General features: G+C 34.5%; 1 long non-coding RNA gene across 1 annotated transcript; it reads left to right on the top strand.

Annotated features, from left to right (window-relative positions):
* The first annotated feature begins 6,771 nt into the window (after positions 1 to 6,771).
* LOC149169701 (uncharacterized) lies at positions 6,772 to 7,460 on the top strand. Its single transcript, XR_016259401.1, has 3 exons — positions 6,772 to 6,976; positions 7,090 to 7,152; positions 7,244 to 7,460. It is a non-coding gene; the product is annotated as an uncharacterized LOC149169701 (long non-coding RNA).
* The last annotated feature ends 305 nt before the right edge of the window (positions 7,461 to 7,765 follow it).

Below are 7,765 nucleotides of genomic sequence, written 5' to 3'. Positions count from 1 at the left end.
TCCTCGATGGAAAAACTTTGGAACTCCACGAAGTGAAGCAATAACTCCTCCAGTATGAAAAACAGGTCCTCCTCCTTACGATGGTGGTAGTGGTGGTGGGCCACTTCCTATGGACTAGGATCCTCCATCTCCTGTGTAAACCTCTTGCCCCATCGCATCATCAAGGTTATTATCTCAATACACCTCTATGTTATGGGAATTTCCTTTGGTGGACTTGTGCCCCAATTCCCATGGCTCTTGGCACGTGAAGCACGTCTTCCTCCTTTGGAGGTCTTTCCTAGTCTCATTATCAGGTTGTCCCCACCCAACCTCTCTAATTATCTATCTAGTTTCTCATCCTCCTTGGGGTGTCACGTGTCTAATAAGTATAGGGGTCTTAGTGTTGGCCAAGGCATCAATCATGTCTTTGGACCTAGAGATGGAATCCTATAATGTCATAGTCTCACAATTCCTCATCCAATCATGTAGAGGACAAATTATCCCCTCAACGAATAACATGATTAGCTAAGCCTATAAAATTTTTGTAACCATCAAAACAAATCGTTGGAACTCTAATATATATGCCTCGTGTGAACTATTCTATTTCATATGTGCCAACTCCTTGAAGTGAAACTATAGATCCTTCCTATCAACCCTCTTAACCAACCTCCTCGTGAACTGAGTATAGGGAGTAATGTGTATGCTTCCAAGAGTGGTCAATTCATGGTACCACCGATCATGTGTAACTTACTCCAAATGCCGAGTGGAAAACCAGATAACATCAATCTCACACATGGGGTTCAAATAAAGATAAGTGTATACATTTTGGAGCCATGCTCTAGCTAAACTCTTAGCAAACCCATCAAAATATGGAAGTGTGACCTTCCCTACTACCCTTTACATCTCTCAAATTAATTATCCTCCTATATAAGATTTTTTAGGCCTAGTCTTACATCTCTCCTTGAGGTGAATAAACTTCGAGATGACATGTTTTTTTGAATCCTGGGATCCAATCCCTCATACTCATCAATCCCCATCTCCACATAATGCAGCAAATGTGCAAAAAAATCAATTCCCTCTCTCTCTCTCACTCATCCATTAACTCAAGCATAGTGGGAAACCTATCCTTGTCATATGTGAGTGTCTCTGGCTACTAGAATGTACACTCATTTGTGTGGTGGCTTCCAACTCCTGCTATGGACCCTTCATCACCATTATGCTCATGATCAGGATGGTTTTGTATGTTTAGGCCCATCATTTGTTGCATCTTATCCATCATCGACTGACCCTTCTTCAAAATGTTTTTATTTACGCTCAACAACTCATCGAAAAATTGGTTCTCTCCTCCTTTCCTTGGTTCTTTGTTTCCTCCATTTCCACCCTCACCCTCCATGCTTTGTCGGGATTTTCTAAGTTCTCTATCAAAAAAATGGTTAGGTTCTTCCCCTCTACCATGCCCCCCCTTCATCTACCTCTTCCTCGTCCTCCAGTGCGATAGACCATCACACCAAAAGGTCTAGACATTAGTTTTTCTTGTACCTATAGCTGGCTAGGAACATTTTCTGATACCACTATAATGTCCCAAACTAGTAAATGCAATGAATATCAAATACATGAACTAAGCCATAACAATAAAATCCAAACATGCAAGCACATATTTAAACAAAAAAAATATAAATCAATGAGCCATGAAGTAACATCCATAAATCTCAGCCATTTTATTAAATTTTCAACTATAGTTGACAACAATAGAGTGGAATGATAGAACCAGGGCTTCATAATGCAAGTCTGCAACACTTAGGTGAATATCTAAACAAAAATCCCACTAAAACATCTAAATCTATCTAAATGCACCACCCATAAATAGTTTGTTGTTGTTGTTACTACTATTGGAGGAAAACTACAAAATAACCCCTCAAAACGACTCCAAAAAATATGAAAAGTTAGGACACGGCTCCTCACCCCCAATCCAACAAGACCCAAAGAAATATCAAGCTAAATCCACAAGTCACTAAAGCCAAAAAATCTGCATGTGGCTTTTCCCAATCTGCCAATGAGCCTCAAAAATTGAATTTCTAAAAAATACACAATTTCACCAAAGGGAAGATCCTCCAAACCCCAACGATATTTCTTCTTCTAGCTCCAGCAATTTTCAACTCCAATAACCCACAAAAAAACAATACTTAACCACTACTGAGGGAAAAATCGGTAAAGCCCAGTGCAATCCCACGACACAAAATTTAGTTCTTCAATTTTCAACACATTTATCTCGAAAAATTCCCAAGAGAAACTTGTCCTTCCCAAAGGAATTTTTTTTCCAAAATATCTAGTCCAAAAGACACCCAAATCCATCTCCTCAAAGCACCATGAAATATCCAACTCTTTCCCCCAGAAATTCACATTAGTAGAACGTATCCTAAAAATAATCCACCAAAATGCCAAAGCTTGCTCACAATCTCTCTTCTAGAGTGACACTCGAAGTTCACTGAGAAAGAGTTGGAATTCCAGCTTGGAAATTCCTTGTGCTAAACAACATTGGTTGGCTTGGCTGAGAAACTCAAGAAAGCTCTCCAATTCAAAAATGAAATGCCAAAAAATTCAAAACTGAGGCTCTTCCCTTCCTTTTATAATTGTTGCTCACCCTTTTCCTGTGGTCTCTATGAATTTGACCTCCTTCCTTATCCCCCTTTCCCTTGTGGTTTGACTTTCAGAGAGAGTTCAATTTATTTTTCTTGAGTAACCCCGAAAACTTAATGATACTTTAATTTTTCTTTTTTCCTAAGTTGAGCCTTCATTTTTGTATAAAAATTAAGTTAAACCTTGATAATCCTGATTTCCTAAGTTTTATTTATCAAAATATTATTTTATTGCAAAAACTTCAAAATTGAGAATCCCCTTAGAAAAATGATTAATTGGAGGTAGGACATAAGCATGCAACACTCGAGTTGGTGGAAGGGATATGTGATGGAGAGGATAGGTGCAAAAGGAATTTGTGTAAACTAGTTTGGGGAAATAGTGAGTCCCTCACCGCCCTGGTGCAGTCTTGTCGTAGGTTTTGTTGGTAGTGAGTTCTTGGAAAAGAGGGTAAGTCCCTATTGCCTTGGCGTAGTCATATCCCAGGCTTTGCTAGTGGAATTTTTTTTATCTAAGAAGGACATGTTGGGGTGGTCTGTAATACTTCAATGCTCTCAAGCCACAACAATTTTGTTTCTTATCAAGACTGTATCTGGTTTGGCATGCCCATGTGAGGAGTTGGCAACTCTGAATTAGAACTTTTTGCTAGTGCATGTGGTTGGTATGTCCTGTTTGTTATTGTTGACATCATCCTGGTTAAATTTAAATGTATTGATGAGTAACATTGTGAATGTAATTTTTCTAAGTTTGGTGTCTCATTTGTTGCTTGTGGTTTACGTCCGAGGGTTAGGGTTTTTTATGGGTGTATATATTTTTTTAGAATTTGACATTGGGTCTATCTCTTCCTGTGGAGGTGAGTGGTTGGGTTTCAAGTTGAGGGGCGGTTAAGGTGAAATTAACTAAGAAGTTTTTATGTTTTTGTGTGCTGGGTTTAGTTAAGGGTTTGTAGGCTTTTGTTGTGGCCTGACGTTTAGCCAAAGGTGTTTTCAATGGTAAAGTGGGTTGAGTCCCTGGATGATAAAGTGTTGTCATCCTCCTTGCATGGTGGATCTTCATCCAAAGTCAATTCTTTTGTTTGTTGTATCTCTAAAGAAATATTTTGTTGGTATCTGAGTTTTGACGAGGTAGGGTCGAGTTAGTTTCTATGTCCTTTGGAAGGCACGAGGAACCCTTTCAGGGATGATGATAACACTCTTGTGACTCTACGATTATGCATAGGAAGAGGGGGAGATGTGAGAGGGGACGACGTGGTAGATCTTAGCTAGGTCAGCACGGTGCAAATAATTTTTCCCATGACTCCCTCACAATGTACTTTAATGTTATTACACCTCAGACTCTCCAAGAGATTTGTGAGTTGGAGATTAAAGTAACGAATAGATGCAATCTTTCTCAGACTCAAAATTAATGGAAGACATCATAAGATGGGTTTCAAACTCTGACAACACCATGGGAAGTTTTAAGTAGTACCTAAATTTAGTGCCACTCCATTGGAAAATGAAAATTCTTTTGGGGTTGGTTCTAAGAGATAAGCGAGTGGAAAATTATAACATCTTCACCTATTTTGAAGATGTCAAGAGAATGTTTAGGAACTTGAGGTTTTATGTGGACAAAATGGAGGCCCATATATGCATGTGGAGCGCCACGTAACTTGGGATTTAGAGGGGGGTGAAAAGTGGACCCTCCTTGGTCTAGTGCTCGAGCTCCACCCAAAATTTCCACAAAGAATGATTTCTATATTACATAAGTAGTGGGTGTATTTTAGGTTTCTCTTGATGGTTTTGATGTGGTCTATGATTTCTATGGATGAAGATGAATTAGATGGTTCGCAACAATGTGATTTCAAGTTTTTCTTTTCATTTCAACTCTCATTTATTATAATTGGTTTTCATCTCCATGCTAGTTTAAGGAAGACACTCAGTGATTGGTATGAAGTTTTCAGTGAAGGGTAAATGCTTAGGTTGGTGTGGTGGGTTGCTCCTATTGGGATTCCATGTTTTCTGCTCTCTGCCTGATGGATTTCTTGTCATGGTGAGTGGGTCGTCTCTCTATGTTGTCTTATGCTCATCTCTATTTTGGGCTCATGTTTCAGTTTCATCATTTTTATGATGTTGCCATGGCCTATAAAGCAATTGAGGTTTACATTTTAGTCGAACTAATATATATAATCCATACACGACGACAATTTCCTCCTTCTGGTAAAAATGTTCTTATGATGTATCTATGTTTCTTATCGTAATATGAAATATTTTAATTTCCGAAAAAACAAACTTTTAAAAATTAATATTATTAAATTAGAAATTAAAAAGGTAATAAAATACAGATACTATGGGTTAAAAAAAAACATCTTTTATAAAGTTAATGAAACTAAGATGTTTTATATTTAAAAATATTTGTTTATATAATATTTAAAATTATTGAATTAATATATATTAATCATATTGATATGTACTATTAGAATGAATATTTTTTTAAAATATAAAAATAAAATTATGATATAATTTGAATTAATATATATTATTAATATTGATATGTATTATTAAAATAGATATATATATATTTTTAAATATAAATAAAAATTATAATATATCATAATTTATATGGTTACAATATTCTTTTTATCCTGTTTATTAAAAATTTTTTTTAATTGAAAGTAAAATATTTAATTGGAAGTCATATCTTTTAAGAAAGAAATTTGACTAAATTATTTATTTCGAATAACTAAATTTTATCGATAGATATTATATTTAAAATCAAATTTATTAATTAATTAAATCCCGTGACTTACTTAAAAATAAAAAATATCCTTTATAAAAAATCTCCAAATAACATAAATATCAATTTGAAGCTCTACATCCAAGTCACTATAAATATCGTAAATATTATTAAGATATAATAAAAAATAAAACACAGATTTCATAGCAGATTATAAAATAATAAAACTTTGTATTTATAATTATATTTTTAAATATAAATAAATATTTTTAATTTAATAAATAATAAATAAAATTATTATTTTTTATTTTAAAAATATATTAGTAATTAAAATTGTCATTAGAAAATTATTTTCTCATTGCAAATGTTATTATCAATAAATTCTAATCAGTGGTTGTGTGAGGCTATTTGAGATTTCCATTTCCACTTTCCCATTATATTTCATTCTCCAAACTTTTCAATGTTCTAGTCCATTGCTTTTGGATGGAACCTAATGGATATGAAATTAATATTAAACCTTTAATTTTTATTGTTTTATAAATATAAAACTTAAAAATTATATATATAAAAAAACATAATGATTTTAAATAATATTAAGATATCTAATAAACATATGAAACATATTACATTATATATATATATAATTAATATATTTTACAAAATATTACAAAATATATATATATATATATATACTTACTACATTTCGTAAAAGTTGTAACGATTTTTTTAAATTTTATAGGAAAATCAAAATATGTCATCCGAGTGAATCAAATATCAATATTTATAATTATGCTTTCTTCCGAGTGACATGTAAAATATTAAAATATAATATAAGTTAGTCATCATTTCACACACATAAAGCTATAGACTTTCATAAATTATTTTAATGATAAATAATTAAAAAGCATATTTAAATAATACTTTTCTGCGCATATTTATATGCCATTTTTAATAAAATAATTGAGATAAAATAATCATTTTAAATAATAATAAAATAAATTAGAAAAGTTATTTACTCGTAATATAATTAATGTAAGATAGTAATTAATAAATTTATTTACTCATATAAATTGAAAATAGTAATAAAAATAAAATTGATTGTAACAATAACTTAAACTAGAACTAGAGTACGGTAAAAAAAAACAAGAAATTATTATTACAAGTTTATTTATGCATTAAATCAAACGATATGTGGTGTCATAGAGGATGGGGGAGTTTTTATGGCACATCTTGTTAATTTATTTCTACATTATTGTTCATAGTTGGCTCTGCTATACCATAAGCACTCGGATGGATTTCTACGAAGCATCTAGGCTATTACCTAACTTGGAAATAAATGCCATCTGCACATGGCTCCACACGGCTTGATCCCAGATGACTATACTGTTGGCAGCAGTCCATCGTTTTGCTCTGGCTGTGACATGTGGTATGGATCTCATCCATTTATTGGGTCTAGGGGATCTGACGGTGAGGACCATTTAGGGATTTTCCAACTACCCAACTCATCGTCCCCTACCGAAGAGCAGCTCATTTGCAAACTGGAGATGAGGGTTTTGACTACTCTGCAACGATTCGGCTCCCGATTTCTCCGCTGGTTCTTCGTCTCTGCCTCCATAATCTATGGCTTTGTGTGTTCATCCTCTGTGGGGAGGTAATCGAGAACATTCACTCTCTGCCATTTCAGTTCTTTATTATGAGTCATGTTTTGTATCTACTTGGGAGTTCCTTCAGCGCATAGGGTTAATACATACTCTTGTTGGCCAGGTTTGGCATCTAGCTTCTCAGAATCAGCGAGGAATGGCGATTTTCTTCATCGACATGAAAAGGGTAAGTTTTTGTTTGTGATAAACACTTACAGTTCTTTTTATTCCTTTCCCATGCATTTTCCTAACCCCGGGAGGGATTCTATGCAAGGTAGTTGGACGGCCTCCGGTTGTAGTGTGCCGAACACAGTTAAGGCATGGCTCTTCCCATGAATTATTGGTTGTGTTTTAGATATGATATAGGTCTTTCCGATTCAATAAATAATGTTTGCAATTGGGCTTTTGCAAGTATGCTACCATATGGTTAGGGTTCTTTTGTGGTTAAGCTTTTGGGTCTCCGGTGATTATGCACACTCACAACTTTACAAATTGTTACAGGTTGGAAACCCACCATCCTGGATTTTTTACACTTTGCGGTTTATGTTGCTCATTTATTCTGGTGAAACACCTAGCTTGAACTTACAGTTTACATGAATATGTGAAAGACTGTTTTTTTTTTTTTTTTTTTTTTTTTTTTACTAGAGGAATCGGCAACATCGATGGTATCGTACTCGCGTTACACGGGGTTGAATCCCATCGGCTACCTCTATAACCTCTAGGAGGGTCCGCCCAGGCCGCCTTGAACGTCCCTCGGGTTTTCTTGGGGTTTGAACTCGTGACCTGCATAGCTGCACGAA

The sequence above is a fragment of the Pinus tabuliformis genome, chromosome 4_2 (assembly GCF_031772625.1).
Source record: "Pinus tabuliformis cultivar Carrire ecotype Pingquan chromosome 4_2, CPIR1, whole genome shotgun sequence".
Taxonomy (NCBI): Eukaryota; Viridiplantae; Streptophyta; class Pinopsida; order Pinales; family Pinaceae; genus Pinus; species Pinus tabuliformis.
Note: the sequence above shows the minus strand (reverse complement) of the source record. Positions and strands in the feature narration are given on the sequence as shown.